This window comes from Halictus rubicundus, chromosome 3 (genome assembly GCF_050948215.1).
Source record: "Halictus rubicundus isolate RS-2024b chromosome 3, iyHalRubi1_principal, whole genome shotgun sequence".
NCBI classification, from domain to species: Eukaryota; Metazoa; Arthropoda; class Insecta; order Hymenoptera; family Halictidae; genus Halictus; species Halictus rubicundus.
Genome location: NC_135151.1, coordinates 3,405,868 through 3,429,943, shown reverse-complemented (window position 1 = coordinate 3,429,943; position 24,076 = coordinate 3,405,868). Strand labels below are relative to the sequence as shown.

The window sequence follows — 24,076 nt, the reverse complement described above, 5'->3', positions numbered from 1 at the left end:
GATTTTTATTAGAACGTGTGCCTCTATGAAATGAAAAATCTGAAACCGGTCATTTGACTAGCGGTGATATATGAGAATAATTTTATTCATCACAGGATATTCGGGTTTAACACTAAACCTACCTACTATTAAAAGCGACTATGCGTTGTCTTATAAAAAATGGCACGGGTGAATTTATTTAGATTTTCTGCGATTTTTATTACAACGTGTGCCTCTATGAAATGAAAAATCTGAAACCGATCATTTGACTAGCGGTGATATATCAGAATAATTTTATTCATCACAGGATATTCGGGTTTAACACTAAACCTACCTACTATTAAAAGCGACTATGCGTTGTCTTATAAAAAATGGCACGAGTGAATTTATTTAGTTTTTCTGCGATTTTTATTACAACGTATGCTTCTATGAAATGAAAAATCTGAAACCGGTCATTTGACCAGCGGTGATATATGAGAATAATTTTATTCGTCACAGGATATTCGGGTTAACACTAAACCTACTTACTATTAAAAGCGACTATGCGTTGTCTTATAAAAAATGGCACGGGTGAATTTATTTAGATTTTCTGCGATTTTTATTACGTGTGCCTCTATGAAATGAAAAATCTGAAACCGGTCATTTGACTAGCGGTGATATATGAGAATAATTTTATTCGTCACAGGATATTCGGGTTAACACTAAACCTACTTACTATTAAAAGCGACTATGCGTTGTCTTATAAAAAATGGCACGGGTGAATTTATTTAGATTTTCTGCGATTTTTATTACAACGTGTGCTTCTATGAAATGAAAAATCTGAAACCGGTCATTTGACTAGCGGTGTAGGTTCGGTGTTAAGGGATAAAATTGTCGTCGATCATACCTTGATCTTTTTAATTATGCGTGCTATTGAATAGAAATTGGCCGGTGGGTCTGATCACGACATGCCGATTCTACTTCTGGTAAATACTTAAGCTCCAGAACTTGACGAATTTTCGAAGCCAATTTCCTCGAAATCGAAACAATGTTGATCTACATTTTGAACTTGCTTGTTTCTGCAGAATCATCCTCTTTCCGTCAGTATCTCTAGATCAACGAAACTCGTCGAATTCTGCGACGAAGCGCTATTCTTGGTAGCACGATGCGTAGTGGGTCAGTTCATTGAAGCCCCAAGGCTCCGATGATCTTCATTATGGAACTTCATTATGGGTCGTTTATCCCATTGAAGCCGTGCCGCCAATAGCGTCAATAGTGTCTCTCGGAGTCGAGTTGTTCCCGATTCGCTTGCCTCCGCACGACCGTCGTCGAGGTCGATTCAAAATGAAGCGCAAAGGCCGATCACGCTGACACTGCTGACACTGCCGGAACACTTTTAAACATTTTCCACGATATTTTAACCCTTCGGTTGCGCATCACGTCTCTGGCACAGTTCACAAACCTTCAAATACTGCAGAAGCATTCAAAGAAACGCTCAGATTCATCCGAAAACCAAATTCGATGCAAACTTTGGTAAACCTGACCAATCCAAATTAGGCAGATTCAATCTCTTAAATCACTGCACGTGAAAGTGACGCGAGCACTCGAGGCTGTCACGAGTAAACTGCGGATTTCAATCATTTACAAAAACGACATGCCCCAATTCGAAACAGTAAAGAAATTAAAGGAATCTGAGGACGTCGATGTATTATCTTCAATTTATTGAAATCATCAAAGAAAGAAAGACGTTTTAATAGATCTCCTGCTTTTTATAATTCATCCAAATAATTCTTATTTGGCATAAAGATCCGCAGTCTAGTCGTGAGTAATCAGTCCTTCCCGAAACTGTCACACTTTGCAGTACAGTCTAGTTACGATCTTTTTCACTTTATCCATACAATATCGAGTGTACTTACTCGTGCCACATTTAAACATTTAGCAATTTTCTGAACGCAAAAACATTTAGCAACGTAGAAATAGTGTTGAATTATAGTATAGTAGTTTTTAGTGACGCCTCGAAGGAGTTAACAAGTCGAAAATAACGTAATACAGTGATTTCTCCATATATGTCGCCAAGGCCTGGATGATAAACGTCGCGGAATTATCCCCACTACCGCGGGGTATACCCCGGGGTGACGCCGAGGACTGTACACATAGCACGGCGCGTGGTACGTCTCCTGTTGTTCTCGACATATATCGAGAATTTATTGTGTCCTGTTTTTCAGTGATACACAGCTAAGTCTCATAATGTTGCTGCATTCCCAGCAGCTACTGTACGTTTAAATTAGACCGTCGGCTTGTACAAGCATTCAGAAATGTCCGTAGAGCGTGCCTCACACAATACAGCTTCGCTTGAACTTTAATAAAACAGTTTGCGATTAGATTTCGTTGTTCGTACGTGCGCGTGTTCCAGCTGTCGACAGCTCGGCGAGGATTCTGTCGGCGCGTGTCTCGGTTCGATTCGACGTGAACTTACTTTTCCATCCCCTGTTCCTTTATCTTTCTCTTTGCCTCTGCTCGTCCCTCTCCGTTTCTCTCGAGGGGAATCGGACGGTAAATCGTTGATAGGGTGCAGCGTCGGGCAACCGTGAGCGCAACGCCTCGCCCATCTTGATGCGAGAGCTTCCCGGTTGTTTACGAGTTTCCAGCGTAGCGTGTATCGGGATCGATGAAAGCTCCATTCTCTCTTTCTCTCTTTCTCTCTCTCTCTCATCAGTCGCTCTCTTTCTCTTCGGCGGCAGTTTCTCCGGGCGCATTCACCGCGGCCACGCGTTAATGTCGCGTTATTACGAAACCGAGAGCGCATTCACCCGATACACACCGCGCCACTCCGGAAAGCACTAGACGACCCACCCCGTTTCGATCCCCGAGCTGTACAGTCGCTCGAATCCGACTCGTATTTCCGGATCTAACGAACGTAACCGGATATCGAATGGTCACGGCACAAGGACAAAGACCCGCGATCGGATCCAAGCCCTGCGGCCCTCGATGGTTCGCCAACCTTCCACTGGACCCACCATTTCGGTTCCTATACCTTTTCCCACTACCTGGTACCTTCATTTTTTTGAGATCCTGATGGACCATGGAACAGATGCACGATTGCAGTACCGATCCATAGCACTTTAAACACCGTTAACTTCTCGTCACGAGATTCACTTTAACACTTACGCGAATATTCGAAGTAGAACATTTTCTACGACGTCCAAGGACATTCCAGCTGGTAGAATTCATAGTCTGAATTTTATGCCTCAAATGTAAATTAAATTATAGAAAGTGAAAACCTACAGCAATTCTGAAGACCGCCATTCACAAGCTCAGATTGATATGAACGTGGGAAACAGTTAACCCTTTGCACTCGAGTGGTGACTCTGAAGCACCACTAGTAATTATTGTGGCATTATTTCAAAGCAATTACGAGAAATTTTACAAAATATTTGTTACATTACAAAATTTGTATTTAACAGAGTACTAAACATTTAAATATTATATGTGGACATCGGATCAGTTTCGTATGATTAAAATGAAAATATTCTAAGACGGAAGAAAAATTTAGTTTTAGAATGAATATAGCGCCGAGTGCAAAGGGTTAATTTACACTCTGGATTAAATTCTAGGCTTGCTCCACTCCGTACAATTTTAAAAGAATCGTAGCAATTTCTTTGAATACATTTAGGTAGATACTAAAGTACATACAGAGAATTCTCGATATATGTCAACAACTCGGGTCTTGCCAGCGACGTGTATCATCCAGGAGACATACCCGAGTTATGTTTATACTCCTCGGCATCCAAGACCTCTCGAGCTTTGTGTCCCCTCGCGGGGTATACCTCGCGGTAGTAGGGATAATTCCGCGACGTTTATCGTCCAGGCCTTGGCGACATACAGTGACTCCCAAAAATATTCGGACACTAGCTCTAACTAACTTTACGACTTGATAATTCCTTTGTTAATAAAGCAAACGTCCCGGGAATTGTTTCTAGCAATAAAAGATCTATTAATGTTGATAAACATAAATAATTTATTTGAAAAATATACATAAATTCCATAATAAAAATTAGTAAAAGAAATAATGTACCATTTTTAGCTCACAAAAATATTCGGACAATATTAATTTTTCAATTTAGATAATGTAATTTAGCATTACAAAATTTGTTTAATACTTCGTGGCATTCCATTTTGTTTAAGAACATGTCTTAACCTGTTTGGCATATTGTTTGTAATTTTTAAAAAATATTCAACAGTTATATTCGACCACTCAGTTGCAAGTCTTTGTTTTAATTCAGCTATCGACGTAATTGGGGTTTTTCGAATTTTTCTATCCAATTCATCCCATAAATTCTCGATAGGATTAAGGTCCAGTGATTGGGGCGGCGAATGAAGAATTTTGGGGCAGCGGTATAATCAAAATTCTTGCACAATACGTGACTTGTGCTTGGGATCGTTGTCTTGGTAAAACTTAAAAGTATTATTAAGCCCCATTTTTTCAGCACTTTGAATTAAATTATTTTTGAGTATATTTAAATAATGATTTTTGTCCATGATACCGTCAATAAACACTAGGTTACCGACTCCATATGACGAAATGCAACCCCAGACCATTACGCTGCCTCCGCCGTGTTTCACTGTACCTCTTGTATTTCCAAAATTAAACTCTTTATTCGCTTTCGGCCACACCATAGTTCTTCCGTCGGAATTGTACAGATTGAATTTGCTTTCATCAGCAAATATGACATCCTTCCACTATGTCTCATCCTTAGAAATTAGCTCTCTTGCAAAGGTTTTTCGTTTATTCCTATTCTTTTCGTTGATAAATGGTTTCTTTCTAGCTACTCTCCCATTGTAACCAGCTTGCCTCAGCACTCTCCGAACTGTTTCGGCTGAAAAATTTTTGAGCTTTCTCCTAATAGCTCACTAACTAGTTTTGGAGCACTTAAGAGCGGATTTTTTTCCACTTTCCGAATAATTTTGCTTTTCTCCCTCGTACATAAGAGACTTGGTATTCCAGTTTGCGGAATAGAATCAATGCGATTCTCAATATAAAATCGTCGACAGATATCTGCAGCAGTACTCTTATTTATGCGAAGCATTGCACTAATTTCGCGATAGGTTTTTCCTTTTTCTCTATGAAAAATTACAAGCTGTCGCACATCGAAACTCGTATTCTTTCCTTTGCGACCCATTTTGAACGAATTCGCGTTTACTACTGACAGTAGTGGGCTGGCATGGACATCTAATGGTCCACGAGATTCTGTTTACAAACAAACGTTTTCCCGTTCTTGGGATATCGCGTCCCCAGATGGCGATTACCAGAGAAATATAATACGTGTCCGAATATTTTTGTGAGCCACAAATGGTCCATTATTTCGTTTAATAATATATATTATGAAACCTATGTATATTTTTCAAATAAAGTATATATGTAATAAATGTTTCATTGCTAGAAACAATTTCTAGGGCGATTGCTTCATCAACAAACGAATTATTAAATTATAAAGTTAGTTATACCTATAGAGAAATCACTGTAATCCACTTTTTAATTAGCAGAATAATTCTCCTAGGTTACGTAAGTTTGAAGATCAACAGTTTTTTCGATCACAATTCAGCAATTCTTTAATGTCACGGACCAGTGTCCTTATTAAAATTGTTGTGCATACGGATTGACTGCGGGGCGATTCTACGAAGATGAATTTCCACGGAAGACACATTCTCGTACACCGACGATTTATTGTTGCACCCTTTCCCGCTGGCACCAGGATCGCAGGGACGCTCTAGTATTTATGTGTACGATTCGTTTGGTGGTTCAAGGGTCTCGCCACCCTAAACCGAAAGAGTCGAAGCCCGCACCCCTCGACAAAAGGACTCGCGTGGCGCGTGTCTCGCCCCCGTGGCACTCGCGCAGCTCCTCGAGGGCGAAAAGGGCGCGACGGTCCTCCCGAGCCCCTTTTCTTTCCAGCCACTCGCCCCCACCATTCTCCCCAAATCAGAAGAAGTATCGTCCTTCGAAGCGTGGCTGCTGCATTCGTGCTCGCGTTCGTCGGATAACGAGGAGGGACCACGGAAACTCTTCGCGAATCGTTGATCCGGGTCCAATGACTCTTGTGACCCTTTCACCCACCCCCGGAACATCCCCCTGTTTTCGTAATCTGGCGTAGGGTGGGGTGGAATCGACAAGAAAATTCATATCTGGGTTTATTATTTACGTCACTCGACCTACATTTCCTTTCCTAAATAACAGCTCGACCTATCTCTTTGGTTTTCTTTTTCCGCTTTTCCTTCTCTTCAATTTTTTGTAGAGTCTGTTCAGTTTTCTTATCGCTTCAGGGCACCCTGTCAAAGCTTTTGTTCTTTCTTCTACACCCCAATATTTTTGTTTTTATCGTATCTTTCACCCCAGCTCGTATTCTCTGTTTATAGTTGACAATTAATCGCAGACGGAATAGTTTTAGAGATTTTTGCTTACTTTGCTTATTTGCCAGCATGAGAAACTACCCACCCCTGTAGTGTTATCAGTGTTTTACCTGAAGATTTAAGAAATTGAAACTCTGCTGTCAGTGGTAGATTTAGAGTAAGCGTGGCTATAAAAAAGAAACCGAAATCCATTGATGTTCCCCTTCCAAGCAGATCACTTTCCCCGACTTGTTTCTATTCGCGTTCGATCGCCTCGAATATGTCACCTCGACCCCTTGACAGAACTTTCTACCTGCCACCCCACCAGGCTCTGTCCGAAATCCCCGACATATTGAAGTCGAAGCTGCCGACACATAGACGCGTATTATTCCTGCTGCTTTTTCTCACCCTCGCGAGCCATTCGAACAGATTGACTTTGCGAGAAATTCACTGTGTGTCCCTTACAATCTCCGCGATAACGAGGGACAATTGCTTTCTCCCAGATCTCACGACGAGTCCTCCTGACAGTCTCGAACAATTCTTTCGGCTGGAAAACACAAGAGAGGAAAGTTCCTTGCTACTGAGCCCAGCTCAACTTTGTAGCGACAACGACGTTGCACAAGTAACTTTAAAGTGTCAATATTGTACCCTTGGCACTCGAATGGCGACTCTAAGGCGCCACTAAAACTTGCCCTACTGTTATCGAAAACAATTTTTGCGACACCATGCTTGTATCTAAGGAATAGCGAAAAGTTTAACCGATGTCAGTCAAATAAAAATGAAAATTGTCAAGAAATAGAAACCAAATAGAACGTTATTTCTTTCCGTAATCATTTTAATAGACGAACAATATATCGACACGTTTAAATCTCTTGAATTTTCCTACAATTCAAAATTTCGTCTACAGCGATTTCTCTGTATTTGTCGCCAAGGCCTGGATGATGAACGTCGCTACTCTAAGGCGCCACTAAAACTTGCCATAATGTTATCGAAAACAATTTTTGCATCACTATGCTTGTATCTAAGGAATAGCGAAAAGTTTAACCGATGTCAGTCAAATAAAAATGAAAATTGTCAAGAAATAGAAACCAAATAGAACGTTATTTCTTTCCGTAATCATTTTAATAGACGAACAAAATCTCTTTAATTTTCCTACAATTTAATTTTTGATCTACAGCGATTCCTCTGTATATGTCGTCAAAGCCTGGATGATAAACGTCGCGGAATTATCTCCACTACGGCGTGACGTCGAGGAGTGTAAACATAACACGGCTCGGATATATCTCCTGGATGGTACACGACGTTGTTGACATACACATATATCGACACGTATTCAATTTAGCTTTAAATGTATTGATTTCGGGGTTAAAACAGCTTCGAGTGCAAAGGTTTGAGATTCTTGCAAGACTGATGATGAAAATAATTAAGCCGAGAAATCCTATAATATAGTCTAGTGTCAGGACAGTGACCAGAGTGTAACGAACAGCTAATAGGATCGGTATATCGAGGACGCGGCTCGCGTCTCTTCTTTCGAAAAGCAGATTACAACGACGCGAATCGTGGAACTCGCCGACGAAACGAAGCGGAGAGGAGCGCACATATATTCGCAACGGGCCAATGAATTTATAATAGTGGTCGAGAAAGTTTGATGGATGGGAAGGAAGAAAGTGACGGGGCGATGTGCCATGGACGCCGCCATAGGGATGCGATTATTCACCGGGGCTAGGGACGAAGGGCTAAATGAAATCCACTCTTTCGACATCCGAGGCGGAGGCGGAGGCCCCGGTAAATGGGACGCGAGCCGTTATTTGCATATTTATGCGTTTTATCCAGCGGGACCGGGTAAACGCTGAATATTCCCCTCCTCCCCGAGTTACGACGCTCGAAACGCCTCTTGGACTCTCGCCTGAGGTTAAGAGTTGTCGACTTCGCGGAACTTCAGCTCCGGGGCCCGTCCGGGTCCGTATCGATGCAATTTTTCTTATTATATACAGTGGCTCACGAAAGTATTCGAACGCTTACGTTTAGAAATTTTAATGAATAAAATAAGATGTACTAAACTAATCTGTATAGAACAATTTGGTATCTACAATAAGGGGGAAGCCTCAAGATTATGTCAGTAAAATTTGAAAAGGATTCAACAACGTAGGCAGAAGTTATGATATATTTATTAGAAGCACGTATAATAAGTGACTCACAAAAGTATTCGAACGCTACATATATTATTACATTATTTAATGTTAATATTTTGTTGGACCACCTTTAGCAGTAACGATGTGTCTCAAACGACGTTCCATACTATAAACCAATGATTTTGTAAAAGTACACTCAATGGAATTCCATACTTCTATGATTTTTTGTTTCAATACCTCCTTTGAAGTAATTTGATATGTATTTAATCTTTTTTCGATTTCAGCCCATAAATTTTCAATTGGATTTATGTCTGGACTTTGCGGTGGAGTAGTTAACATATGTGGTGTGTTATATATGATCCATTCTTTCACAATTCCTGCAGTATGCTTGGGATCGTTATCTTGATGGAAGTAGAAGTCTTCCAATAATCCTAATTTACGGGCACTTTCTTTAAGGTTGTTCCTTAAAATATTTAAATACTTATATTTATCGAGTATTCCATCAATGAATACCAAATTTCCGGTGCCACTTGCTGCCATGCACCCCCACACCATAACCGATCCACCTCCGTGTTTCACTGTTTGGTGTAAATTTTTAATTTGCAATTCCGTATTTGGTTTTCTCCAAACATAATTTCGACCATCTGAGGCGAAGATGTTACATTTAGACTCATCCGAAAAGATGACTTTATCCCAGAAAAAATTATCTTTATTGAGATATGCTTTTGCAAAAGCCAGTCTTTTTTTTCGATTCACCGCATTAATATACGGCTTCTTTCGTGGTACTCTGCCATGAAAATCATTATTTCGTAAGATTCGTCGACATAATTCGGGATGAACTTCTTTATGAAACATATCAGCTACCATATTTGTGAGTTTAGGAGCGGATATAGTAGGATCTTTTTTATTTCGCGAATGATAATTTTCTGTTCTCTTTCAGTTAATTTCTTTCGTCGACATGATCGAGCGTTGTTGGCAATTGTTCCTTCATATTTTGATTTTTTAATAATATAATGTATTGTAGACTTACTTCTGTTTATAATTTCTGCAATCTCGTTATATGATTTTCCATCCTTATGCAATCGAAGTATCATTTCTCTTTCACACTTTTGTGTTTCTGACTTTTTAGTCTTCATTTTAACTACTACTGTGCACAGTTCTACGTTGCTGTTACGGAAACGATGCCTTAACATCAACTGAACGTACCAATGTTTTCATGTAGTAGTAATGTGTACATCCCTTTCTAAGAAAGATGAAAACATATCAACAGCGTTACAGCGTTCGAATACTTTTGTGAGTCACTTATTACGCGTGTTTCTAATAAATATATCATAACTTCTGCCTACGCTGTTGAATCCTTTTCAAATTTTACTGACATAATCTTGAGATTTCCCCCTTACTACAGATACCAAATTGTTCTATACAGATTAGTTTAGTACATCTTATTTTATTCATTAAAATTTGTAAACGTAAGCGTTCGAATACTTTCGTGAGCCACTGTATATTTATCCGGAACATACGCTTCTCAACCATCGAACGTACCTCCTGTCAATGGAACGCATTTTTTTCCGAAACGTTGTTCTGCTGTTTATAGAAACATTGGTTTGACACCTTCTTTTTCTTTTAACGCGACTAAGCGTTTCTTTACGCTAAATAAAAATTGTGTTCGTGAATGCTAAACCTACCGACAATGCTTGTATACCTATTCCTACCGTGCGTGATCAAAATGACCGGTCCTTTAAAAAAGTTGCTGTTAATACATTAAACGTGGATAATAGTCAATTTGTTGCTCTCCTGTTTCGAACAACGCTCGCCTATTTCTGTCACGAATGCATGCCATCCACGGGCCGTCTAATTTTATTTTAGCCACGCAATTACAGTGAATTTTCGTTACGAGTCAGTGCCAACCTTACGATTTGGAGTCAGTGGAACTCCCCATAACACCACGGTGAGGGGCCGAAGCTCGAGAGCCGTCGCTACGTTCAACATTGTATCGGAGAAAGACATTTTCTCAGTCTTCTTGTAACTATCCGTTAGTAGTCATAGGCTCATGACTTATATACGGATGTGACTCTTAAGTTTCCAGCGTGCCCTGTGTATTTCAAATGCGACGCTCGGCGCAACTGACTCGTAACGAGAATTCACTGTATCTCCTGAACTGTGTGTACGTTATTCTAATAACTGTATGGGTGTCTAGCACAAGGGCGTATGTTACATTTTAAGGAATTTGCAAGACGTAAAAACAATTCGTTGCTCCATGTAGCAACGAAAGAATCAGTGTGTCATCAGTGAATCATCTAGCGCCATTGTTGAGCACTAAAAGCTTTGGCCCAGTAACTTATACATTGGCACTGATTGGACGGAAAAGTCCGTTTCAGAAAATTTCATATAATTCACGTTCGCTCTTGATACGCAGGGGTCAACTCGATCGAAACAAAAATGGCGCGGGTAGCGGTGCGCAACAGATCGATCCACGATCCCCGAGTGATCGACGGTCGTACCTCTGGCAATCGTCGGACGTTGCCAGCGTTGGCTGTCCTTTTTTTTTTTCGTCCTCGAGTACAGCGGGCTCATTAGTCTCCGCGACGTGGCGGCGATCCGCGGCGTAATAACTTTTAAGGTAACGCGCGATCCTGATCGATCTCTCGGCCATAGAAGGCGATCTCATCGATTCCCGGGAAAAGATGAAATCGCCTTTCGCGATCACAATCGAGAGAGGCTCGAATCGATGCCACGAAGGTCGACCAAGTATCGACACAACAGGGAGAAGGCCGACGGCGACCCGACGCGACGTTCCTCTGAAAATCTGCTATTTCGGTAAACATCCTCGGGGGCGTCGTTTAACATCCCCCCGGATGAATCGCGAAGAACCGCGAGACAAGATATATTCGTTCTTGTGTGCGAATCCGCTCGCGAGAAAATTGCTGCGTTAGCGGAGGCCGGAAGACTCGGTCAACAAACATGGCTGTGCAAATATTTAAACGCTACCGAGATGCCGATGCACACGTGGGAAATGTCCCGAGGATCTGGTACTTGCGTAAAATTAATCATACGTTGATTCTTCCGCCCGCCCATCGAGTGTCAATTTCACACGTTTCGAGTAAACAGTACGTATGCTCTGTGCATCGTTTTATTGGGTGTAAACGACGCGAATAATCTTCCTCATTAATTTTACGTGTTAGGTTATTGACCAAGAGAAGGACCTAAATGATGTTAACAAGATCAACTGAACAAAACACAAAACGATATCTTCGGGATAAATGAATTAAGGATTCTACAGCGAATTCTCGATATATGTCGAGCCGTGTTATGTTTACACTCCTCGCCGTCCCCGCGCTAGTGGGGATAATTCCGAGACGTTTATCATCCAGGCCTTGGCGACATATATAGAGAAATCACTGTATTATTTTCGACTTGTTAACTCCTTCGAGGCGTCACTAAAAACTACTATACTATAATTCAACACTATTTCTACGTTGCTAAATGTTTTTGCGTTCAAAAAATTGCTAAATGTTTAAATGTGGCACGAGTAAGTACACTCGATATTGTATGGATAAAGTGAAAAAGATCGTAACTAGACTGCGGATTTTTATGCATTTATAGTAAAATTGAGTAGATAAAAATTTGAAATTGTAGGAAAATTTTAAAAATTTCAAATGTCAATATACTCTTTCTCGTATATGATAATCAGCAAATGAATAAATAACATTCAACTTGATTTATATTTCTTGTAATCGATCAATGTTTATTTTGCATAAAGATCCGCATCCTAGTCTTAACAAAAGAATTCTAGATTCGAGGAAATGTTTGAATTCTCGAGGCAAAATAGCTTCGAGTGTAAACGGTTAGAAGTGTTGGGAGAAGAAATACATCTGAATTGGCCATCATTTCATGTATGTAATCGATACGGAAAATGTTTGCTTCGCACACATAATGAACGACACGCTAAAGAGCATACGCGGAGGGCGCGAACATGAGGACACCGACGTTTCCACTCGGATTATTCCTCAGGGTGGAAGGGTCGATCGGCGTGAAGGGTGTTCCATTGTGCTCCCTAACCGCGGGCGGCCACTCCGCGAACGAGCTAATTAGGTCAGCCGGCTTTTAATTAATGCGGAGGCTGGGCGGGGCGCGATCGAAACCCGTCACCCACGGCCCTACCATATTTTCGAAGAACTCGGAGAGCTGAGATTCGGAAAAGGGCCTGCGGGCGTGCGCGTTTTCACTTTCACTGTCGACAGACGCTAACGCGACAAGTAGACGACGATTGACACTTCGGTAGAAGGAAAAGTTCCGGCCAGTTTGCGGACGCCCGAACTCTTCGGAACGTGTGTGCCTTCAGTCAAGTTGCCATTCGTTTTGTTTCTCTATTCTGCGATTAACACTAAACCTACCGAGCCTTAAAAGCAACTAATACATGTTGTCTTATAAAAATGACGAGATTGAATTTATTTGGATTTTGTGCGGTTCATATTATAATACGTTCTCTCGTAAATATATTTATTTAATCATTTCCCACGAAAGCACATTTATTTAATTTCAGTATTTGTAAAATAAAAAGTCTGGAACGGTCATTTTCACCGGCGGTGGTAGGTTTAGTGTTAACTGCAAGCTTTTTCATTGTATGAACGAGACGACACATATTTTCCTCGTCTGTCTCTAAAATTCTTTCAGTGGCGATGTATTAATGAATCACGAGGAGGTAATGGGTTAACCCTTTCGCTTACGACTTCCAAAAATATTTTCGTTTTACAAAAATTTTTTTTTCATTTTATCCATATTGATTAATACCTCGCACGATACTTGCATGTTTAATAATTTATCGAACAGCAATTTTCAGGGGCGTCTCCGAGACGCCGGAAAAATATTTTCATTTTACAAAATTTCTTTTCATTTTATGCATATGAAGTGATTAATACCTCGCACGATACTTGCATGTTTAATAATTTATCGAACAGCAATTTTCAGGGGCGTCTCCGAGACGCCGGAAAAATATTTTCATTTTACAAAATTTCTTTTCATTTTATGCACATGAACTGATTAATACCTCGCACGATACTTGAATGTTTAATAACTTATTGAACAGCAATTTTCAGGGGCGCCTCCGAGACGCCGGAAAAATATTTTCATTTTACAAAATTTCTTTTCATTTTATGCATATGAAGTGATTAATACCTCGCACGATACTTGCATGTTTAATAACTTATCGAACAGCAATTTTCAGGGGCGCCTCCGAGACGCCGGAAAAATATTTTCATTTTACAAAATTTCTTTTCATTTTATGCATATGAAGTGATTAATACCTCGCACGATACTTGCATGTTTAATAACTTATCGAACAGCAATTTTCAGGGGCGCCTCCGAGACGCCGGAAAAATATTTTCATTTTACAAAATTTCTTTTCATTTTATGCACATGAACTGATTAATACCTCGCGCGATACTTGAATGTTTAATAACTTATCGAACAGCAATTTTCAAGGGCGCCACAGAGACGCGCAGCTCAGGGTTAACATTTCTGAATACTTGTATTCGATGAGTTTGTAATGTAAAAGGTACGATGTTTCGCTAACGTCTATCACCGTTTCATTAATTACTCGATGTGTTCGCGAGCCATAAATTGCAGAAAGATCGACGCAAAGATGATGCTCGGTACCCGTGTTACGCGAGGAGAAAAAAGTAGGGAACACTGGTGACCGGTCTCCCGAATCGGGTATCATCATTCATTAACCGACCGGTGGGATGTTCACTCATAAATCTCCCATCTGGTCTGTCAGCGAGCATGATTCTCCCAGACGCTGCAGCTCCGCTAATCGTTTTTCGACGAAGGTACCGAAACAAAGCGTCGTCGGGCAAAGTGCGCCAGTTCCGAACGTGGAAAACGGCAGCAACCACGACGGTAGCGAATCGATTACCGATGGCCGACTAGAATCTAGTTGAAATTGATATTTATTACCAGCGCGGTGGACCGACGAGCGGTATCGCTCTCGTTGCATCTGCTGTCGAATCGGCAGGCACAAATATTTGAACAGAGGAGAGAAACTCGCCGAGAAAAGTGTGAGCCCGTGTTCAACACGTTTGCCGTCCAAATCATTGATACGTTTGAACGTTCAGTTTTCCTATTCTTGATTATTCTTTGTCATCGTTTCTCTGTCGCACCAATTCTCAATACGTTTCTATGTATAAATGGGAACACGAAAATTAAAACAGATTAGAAGAATTTAAGAATATTGTTTTCAACTCGCCAAACTATTAACACTAACCCTACCGAGCCTTAAAAGTGAGTGATACATGTTGTCTTATAAATATGACGATAATTGAATTTATTTGGATTTTGTGCGGTTCGTATTATAACAGATGTTCTGCTAAATATATTTATACGATCATTTCCCACGAAAGCATCTATATAATTTCAAATAAAAAATCTGGAACTGGTCATTTTGACCGGTGGTGGTACGTTTAGTGTTAAAAATGTCTTTCACATTTTTATTTGGTCCTTGCGCGGGGCAATTAATGAAGAAAATTTATATTTTGCATAAAGGTCCGCAGTTTTACTTTCCGATTGAACGCTATTCAATAGTGATTCCGATCACAGGACAGTGAACGTGTTAAATTTACCTCGTCGATTCTCGGAGACAAGGAGTGCTTCGGTAACAAGTGCAATAAGTTCCAGCGCAATTTTACTGAATCGTGCACTGCGTAAAAGTGTTCAGTGCCGAACAGAGAGTATCAGAAGCGAAAAGTATGCGGCGCAGAAGGGGTTAACGTCTACCGGTTGCGTCTCTCGCGATGTTCGAGCCTCTGGAAGTGGATCCGGCGATCTCCGCGGGACGTTCTCGCGAGCAGTGTATTAATTCGACACCCCGGAGGGTTCTCGACTCGCGAACGCATCCCGGCTGCATCCCGCTGCATCGCGCCGGTTGTCGTTTAATCCCCGGGGCCTTTGTAACTCCTTCATTGCTCGTCTCGTTACCCGAAAGTTATTCCCCGGATATTGAAAACCTTCGCTCGCGAGAGCTGGAGAACCGGATGAAATCGAAATTATCCCGGTACTTCGATTCTTTTGAATTTGTTATTCAATTTTCTGGTTTCTTGAACTGTGCGCGAAATTTGCGCATGCATTCACCTTCGGACCACCTTATTTACTGAAATCGGCGTATCCTTGACTTGCTGGGTTCCCAACACTAGGGTTACCGAGTAGAAAATCACTTTCAGCTTCCAGAGCTAGATTCTCAGGGGATGCAAAGCCTAGGCTCGGTTTATGTGGATAGATCGCCCCATAGGGTACTACCTAAAACTGATCTCAACGAAGTGGACAGTCTCCGGATTTAAGATTGAAAACCTATTCCCTGGTCCAGCAGCCTGAAAATGTCCAGATGTCGCAAGAAATCAACTATTGATCCCGCACAAACCTGACCAGGCCTGCATCAGCATGCAGTCCCTCAAAGTCGTCTCGATCGCAACGGGTCCATTCACCTCGATCGCTCTATAGGGCATTACCTCGCCTCTAAAACTGATCTCAACGAAGTGGACAGTCTCCGGATTTAAGATTGAAAATCTATTCCCTGGTCCAGCACCCTTAAAATGTCCAAGTGTCACAAGATCTCCAAGTTAGGACCTGAACAGGGTCAACCATCACCGAATCAGCACGGTGTCCCCAAAAAGTGGTCTCTGTAACGGCTCCATCCACTTCGATCGCTCTATAGGGCAGTACCTCGTCCCTAAAACTGATCTCAACAAAGTGGACAGTCTCCGGATTTAAGATTGAAAATCTATTCCCTGGTCCAGCACCCTCAAAATGTCTACGTGTCTCAAAATCTCAAAGTTCGAACGTCAACAGGGTCAATCAGCACGGTGTCCCCAAGAAGTGGTCTCGGTAACGGGTCCATCCAGTTCGATCTAGCTGGAACTAGTTGATAGGCTAGCTAGGGGTCCGCAAATCCCCATGGAACCGAATACATTCATTGGGATCGTGGATGCCGGTCGCGAGGGCATCATTCCCATCGCTAGGAAACACGCGAGGGAGCGCGAGGGTGGTGACCCACCCTCCTCCGGGGCGGGCAGGAGGAAAGAGGGACGGTAGAAAGCGAAAGAGAAAGAGAAAGAGAAACACAGAGGGAGGGGGAGAGGGTTGCGAGGGTGGAGGACGGTAGAGAGAGGAGCAAAGGGCGGTTGGCACACTCGGTCGATCTCTCGTCGTTGCCAAGCGACGAACATCCACCACCAGGCTCTCCGGCGACTACCCCTGGAGCAGAGCGTAGAGGAGGCGGCATTGGCGGCGTTGGTGGCGTTGGCGGCGTTGGCGGCGTTAGTGGCGTTGGCGGTGGCACATCCTGAAAGCCTCGAAGCCTGTCGGAGACCTAACCGGCGGCGGCGGCGGCTGGCGGTGCTGGCGCCACCTGGCTCGCCGGAATACACAGCCGGCCACCCCCGCGGTCCCCGCCCGCACCGTGACAGTCGCGCGATGCACTCCACGCTGGCTGGGTCTCGCTTCGGAGCCGCCGGTCCTCCCTTTCGCGTTGCCGATGCGCTTTTCGCGCACAGCGAATCGCCTCGCCTGTTCGCCGCGAGACAGCCGCGCAAAGACCGTCACCATCATCGGCCCGTCGCGCCGCGTTCTTCGATCCCGTTCCTCGACCATCATCATCGTCATCACGATCCGCAACCGTACCAGCAACAACAGCCGCACCAGCGTCGCCAGCACCGTCATCGGGACCGACAGCACCACCTCCTCCACCTCCGGCACATTCTCTTATTGCTCCTTCTGTTCCTCATCCCCCTGCCGCCCGCCGCGGGACACCGCCGGGAGCAGAGGACCGCCGAACGGTCGCCATCTTGCGTTGTCTAGTGCGTCTTGCTACTACTAGGACACAGCCTTTTTGCTCCTCTCTCATCTCCTCTTCTATCGCGTTCGACCACCAAGCCTCAGAGGGGGAAACGCACGAAAGGCGAAGATATGGGGGTGCGCGACAGCCGCCACCACCACCACCACCACCACCGTTCTTCCTCCTCGTCGTCGTGCTCCTCCGCGGCTGCTCCCGGCGCGCTCCTTCGAACGGCCTGCTGCTACTCTCTTCCTCCTGCTCCCATGCTGCGATAAGGGAGAGACCCGCTGCCCGCCCGAGGGGCTACGATTCCTCGACGTTGCCCGCTCCAGCCCGATCCAGCCCGATCCCGCTCCTCGTGCTCTCTTGCTCCCGCTCGCAGCAGCCCAGGGGTCGTTGAACGTGGGGTAAGTGTCGGCAACCAACGGCCGCAACCAGCGGCACGTGCTTTTCCAACGCTGCGCGATCGAGCACCGGCTCGCCCTCCTCCTTCTCCTCCTCCTCTTTCTCATCCTCCTCCTTCTTCAAGCTCCCTTTCCTCATCTCTCTTTATATTTTCTCTAGCTTACCAACTCTCTCTCTCACTCTCTCTCTCTCTCTCTCTCTCTCTCTCTCTCTCTCTCTCTCTCTCTCTCTCTCTCTCTTTAACTCTCTTCCTCTGGTACACACACTCACAGTCTCTCGCTTTGACTTTCTCGCTCTGCTTCCTTTTATTTGCGCGCGACCTCGTGGCTTGTTTTGAACCGAGCAGAGGGGTGGATGCACCCGACACCCCGCATAAAGCCAACTTTGACCCCTTGCTCGCTGTTTAACCTCTCGCTCTGCCTTTGTTCGGGAACACGGGTCACCCCCGTCGACCCAGCCATCGACGGTAACCCCTTAACCCCTTGCCGTACGATTTTCTTCGCGGTTACGGTAATTGGAGCCTGCTTTGCGTTTCACGTTTCTCCGAAAGAGAGAAAGAAAGTTTTGGTTCTTTCTACGCGTGTGTTTGCTTCGGTGCTCCGTCCCTTCGACACGACTGCGTCTTTCGCCGGCGCGTTTATGTTCGAGCTATGATAGCAGATCTAAGAGCGGCGATCATGCACAGAATGCTTCATGACATCTCTTCCTCTGCCGGGACTCTGTCTGTACGAACGTTGTCAGACTGGCCAATTTAGCGAGCTCATTTTCGTCATGCTTAATCCTGTGGCTGCTGGTTCGAAATACAGTGTTTATTCGGTATACGTCCAAAACACTGGTCTAGTCAGCGACATATATCGTGCAGGAGCTACTACTCCTTGATCCACGCTGAAGGTCGCACCCGACCCGTATTATGTTTACACTCCTCGATGTCCGAGGCCTCATAGTTCTGCGACTTTTATCAGCCAGGTGTTTGCGACATATATCGAGCAAAGACTGTACAGGGTGTATAAAAATTATACGTCACGATCGTCATAGCGTGATTCCACACCTCCGGATCGGTGGAGATCTGTGTTCATTTGTACCTCGAAAATGAAGGTCAAAGTATCGAAAAATTTGAGTGATAAGTACTATACGACGCAATTGAAAGAAAATTTTTCGACACTTTGACCTTGATTTCCAAGGTCGAGGTGAATTTTGCGGTGCATTTTTTAAACAGATTTCCACCGATCCAGAGGTCTAGAATCACGCTATGGTGGTCGTGACATATAATTTCTATACACCCTGTACAATGATGTCCGGATGATCCGGACCGGTGGCGTTGAATTTGAACGTAGCTATGGGAAATGTCGAAAAGTCTGGATCGCTGAAGGCCTCGAAACGCGTTCGTGTTCCAATGTCCGCCAATCAACGGGTTCCAAGGGAATCGAGGAAAGAAGGAATCCGATCGCGGACCGGACTGTCTGCAGCGGATTTCGCGACGTTGCACGTGCGGGGTCGCGAGGTCTACGAGCGTGAGACTCTGAGATTTCCTGGCGAAACAGGCGTCGCACCTGGCGAACGCGCGTTCACCGCGAAACGCGGTAATATTCTTGGCGAAATAGTCGCCGGTGCTGAATCGTAATGGAACCGCCAAGGTTGGGGCGGCGAGCGATCGCGCGAGCGCGTTCGCCAGTTTCTTTCGCGGAATGTGGAACACGATCTGGCACGAATACCATCGTGAGATCTGCCACTGTCCGGCGCATGGCGTTTCGCGTGGATTAATGGCCCCGCGACGGGTCCCTGTGCCGAGTAACGAGCACCATATCTCTTGGTTTAATACCGAGAGCCCTGTCCGCCGATTATCCGTCCGCTATTGCGTTAGGCCAGCGTGGGCGGAGCTTGCTCTCTAGGGCCAGCGCCTGGCCCCTGCCAAATCGAGAGCCGCTAAGGTGCCGGCCGTGCGGACGCTTCACTTTTCGATTTTGAGACCTGCAGCATTGCTCGTATCTCTTTTCGCAGCGAAACCTTGTTTATATAAATCAATTAACCCCTTTGACGTAGAAAGATGTCCTCCGGTTCGTCGTACGTTTCTCACGGCATTGTACAGATTTCAAAGAATCACCTCAGGGAGCACTCCAGAGCGGTCTCCGGGGCAAAGAAAGCCTTTTAGCCTCCTCGCGATGCTAGGTCTATCTAGAGATTGACCGTCACTCGAAATATCGAGACGGGAAAAGCTATTTATAAATTTGGCGGATGGATCGGACAGCGTTTCATCCTCTCGGCACTCGACTTCAGCCCGACCTTCGACGTCCGACCTAGCCTCCCCTTTAACCTTTCGACTCTCTCTCTCTCTTGCTCTCGAACGGGCCGATTCGATTATTTACCGGTATTCTTCGCGCCCCTCGTCACGTATCCCCGATATAAGTCATTTTGCGGTCTGCCAATGGCGTTCGACTCGAGAGACGATTGATAAAAGCGAGAACCCCCTCGACCGCTTTCGCCACATTCGATCCACCTAACCTAGACACAGGCTCTCGTCCCGTCCACGATCGCTTCCGAGGTTTCTCGGCGCCCAACCTACTCGTCATTGAATCACATTCTTCGAAAAAATCCCATAAAATCAGAACGATTTCTAACTGGAATTGAAAAGTTCTATCTTGTCTCGCCGATGAATTTTTTAATATTCCTGGGCCACGGATAGTGCAATTACATCAATTTAAATATCGATAGCGTAATCAACGATAAACCCTATATCTTGAAGCAATTCCCGTAATTTTTTCTGCAATTAGATCATTATCAGACCGAGGTTCTTTCTTCGAAGGCGTTCTGAACTGGGTCACTCGAAGAAATGATCCGTGACAGTTTCAATACTATTACCGCTATTACCGCATGCAATTATTAGCTCCACTAGTATTGAACTTCTTTTAGTATTAATTCCCATAATTTTTTCTGTAATTAAATAATTATCAGACCGAGGTTCTTTCTTCGAAGACGTTCTGAACTCGGTCACTCAAAGAAAACAATTTCAATACTGTTAAAAATTGCAATGAAAGTTTCATCCAGAGGTGAGAACAATTGACTATATCTCGAAGCAACTCATCCCTAACAGGTTCAGGTTTGTTATTGCACTAGCTGCACTAGTGTGCCCAGCGTGGAACTTAAAAATCGACCTGAACGAGGCGAGAAAAGTTCAAAGCGTTCCTCCAGCTATCTAAAATTCAAAGCAAAACGAGAAGAATGGATGAACGTCGTCGCGAGAGAAAAAGGCGACGGCTTTATGGCGCCTCGATTTTCGACTGAACCAGCAAAGCGTTCCTTTATCGAGGATCCGCGAGGCGCGTTTTGTCACGGGGAAGACGTCACAGCTCGTCCCTCGGAGTAGGAGTGCATCGTTCGTGGCAGCAACGTTTCCGAAACAGCAAATTCTCGAAGGGCGGCTGTGTGCCCTTAAAGGGGAGTTATCGGCGTCCCGATGTGAAACACGGGCCAGAGGATGGGCTTGTGTTATTCTTTCGCCACCCTCGCGTCGTTGACGGCGACGTCGACGACGACGACCGGGAAGAGCTTCCTTTTTGCTTCCTCGACACCGGTGATCGTTACACGTGTATATATATATGTGTGTGTGTGTGTGTGTGTGTAACACGCGTCGCCCGTGACCAGACTCCCGGTCCTCGCCGGGGGAACTTCCTCTTTGTGTGGCCCGGCTGCTTCTCTCCTCTGTGTACCTTGCACCCTTCTAACTTTCTCTCTCTCTCTCACTCTCCTTTTCTCTCTTGTTCTCTCCCTCGACGAGTTTTTCCCCGCCGCGCCGGAAGCGATCCGCTCGTCCGAACACCGCCGCGTTCTCATCAACGGAATCAGTTTGATAACCGGCGATGATCGACGACGATCACCGCGGGAACGAGCCGGTAATCGCTCGATCCAGGGGGATCGTGCCCACGATTCCGCCTGACGATCTGGTACACCGTGCCTTTCCAAAAGAATTTCATTGTTCGATGTTCGTGCAACGCACGACCGGTTCGAGTCGTCCCGCTCTCTTTGAACGTTTTTCAAACAGAAATATTTGCAGTGTTATGAAAATATATATATATATGTATAATTATACATCTACAGAATGATTCTATGCGAGAACAGCTGTCGTGCAGCTGTCACGATCGGCCCAGAAAAAATTCTTAACGCTAAACCGAGCCTTAATAGTAACTGATACATGTTGTCTTATAAATATGACGAGATTGAATTTATTTCGATTTTGTGCGGTTCGTGTTACAATACGTGCTCTACTAAATATATTCGTTTAATCATTTCCCACGAGATCATCTTTTAGAATTTCGGTAATTGTAAAAGAAAAAGTCTGGAATTCTGGAAGTCTGGTCATTTTGACCGGCGGTGGTAGGTTTAGTGTTGAATTAGCGTTGGACAGTAATCCGTTGCACTGTGGCATTATGGAATCGACGAAACAGTATTATTAGACAGCGGATTTGACACGTTTATGACAAGAATGAGAAATCTAACACTGTAAAAACATTAGAGGAATTTAAAAATAATGTTATATACTTTTCAACCTATCAAACATATCAACCCCTTGCACTGTTATTTATTTTGTGATTATAACGATTAGAAATTCTTCAACGTTCAGGATTTCACAGAAAAAGAAGATAGCTTGTAGTTATCGTATCGCAGCTACCACAAAATAGAATTTTATCTCGGTCTAAAGGAAATTAATAACATACATATTTATTAGACTCTGTTCAGAATCTTCGTCACGAGTCTGACTCGATGTTGTAGGGCAAGGGTTTGAGGAAGAAAATAAATTTCTATTTCACCCCAGTTGGTTACAGTATAGTACCTAATCATTCGAATGTGGATTTTATGCATTTATGGATAAACTGATTAGTAGACCGCGGATTTATATGCAAAATAAAATGTTTATACATCAATTGCAACCTATAGGAGCTAAGTAAAAAATTATTTTGCTCATTAATGATTTTTATATGTCAAAAATGGTATATCGACATTGTTAAACTCTCTTAACCTTTTTACCGTTTTGAATTGCACCTAGTCACCTATGTGATAAATGTGTTACGAGCCAGGGCTATGAGCGACGCGAGAGGCCGGCGAGGGGATTTTTACCCCAGGAATATGGTTTCAATTGTTAGTTAGGTACGCGGACGCACCCGATACGAAATCGAGGAGCCGCTAGGTTGGAGAAATCTTCGTTGAATTGAATTTAAGTATTAGTAAGCCTCGTAACTTCTATATAATTTAATTGACACAATCCGAGCGGTTAGATTGTATCGTGTGAGAACGTTCAATTATTATATTAGGATTTTAGGCAATAATTAAGGGTACGCGAGTTAACAAACAAGATAATTTATTCTGAATTGAAATTACTATAATACAAGTGTTGTTGTTTGTGTCGCGAATGAATATAATAAATGTACAATTAGAGGAATTGTTTACCTATGTTGCACGGTGTTGGCGCACTGGCAATGCGGGGTTAGATGGCGATTGTTGAATGCCAAATAGAATATATACCGAACTAACGGAATCTATAAGGTTATGAATTGATTCGAAAGGGACTTTAACCCGATCTCACTAGACTTGACTCTGTAACGCGACGTGACTGCACGATTACTATAACGTTACGGAACCGTTTCTGAATCTCTCAACTGAACCGCTTCTCGACTAACCGAAGAGGATGAAAATGAACGGGTTTATATACCTTGAAAATAAAAGGGGTACTCTGTTTAAGATTTAATGTCACGTAGGGTCACAGTCACATTTTTTGTCATTTCTAATGAAAAGCAGGCCTCGGTTAGATTTTGGAAAAAGGGGTTAATGAAGGTTATCCGGGCTATTTCTTATCAGAATATTGATTAACGGATGCCAGAAGGGAGTGTCTAGAGATTTTGATATAAAGAAGGCATACAGTATCTTGTGTTAATAAAAGGGGGCCTGTTGGGACGCTTTTCGTTCTCAGAAAAAGAGATTAGAATTTCTAGTCGAAATGAATATGGAGAACGTCTTCATACGTAACATCTCCCCCCTTAAATGAAACATCGCGGTTCGCGTGATGCTTTCGATCTGAGAAGGAAAAGCGTCCTGAGAACTATGATAAACGAAATGTCGGTGTAGTGTAGTGTGGTGTTTAGTGTACACTTATATGTAGGTGTGTGGTCTTCTAGTGTTGGAGGTGTTGCTGTGGGTTGGTTGTGGTCTCGATAGCGCAGCCCACTCGAAGCCAGAAATCCGCAACATCCAGGGGGGGTTGGCCCGGTAGACGTTCCAGCAGGAGGTGGCCCTCGGCGTGGTCACCATTGGTGATGGTCACTCCGCTAGCGTAGCCTCTTCGGTCCCTCATTACCAGCTCGGAGATAGTGCTGATTCGGCG

General features: G+C 43.8%; 1 protein-coding gene across 7 annotated transcripts in view; it reads left to right on the top strand.

Moving 5' to 3' along the window:
• Prosap (SH3 and multiple ankyrin repeat domains prosap) overlaps positions 1-24,076 on the top strand; it is a 353,559-nt gene that overhangs the window by 218,851 nt on the left and 110,632 nt on the right. The window contains exon 1 of one of the 7 annotated variants that reach the window (XM_076784860.1): positions 17,577-17,708. The exons of the other annotated variants lie outside the window; for them this stretch is intronic. The gene's annotated coding sequence lies outside the window, so the exon portion shown is untranslated. Of the gene's footprint in view, positions 1-17,576; positions 17,709-24,076 lie in introns of those variants that run through there. 7 annotated transcript variants of the gene reach the window in all.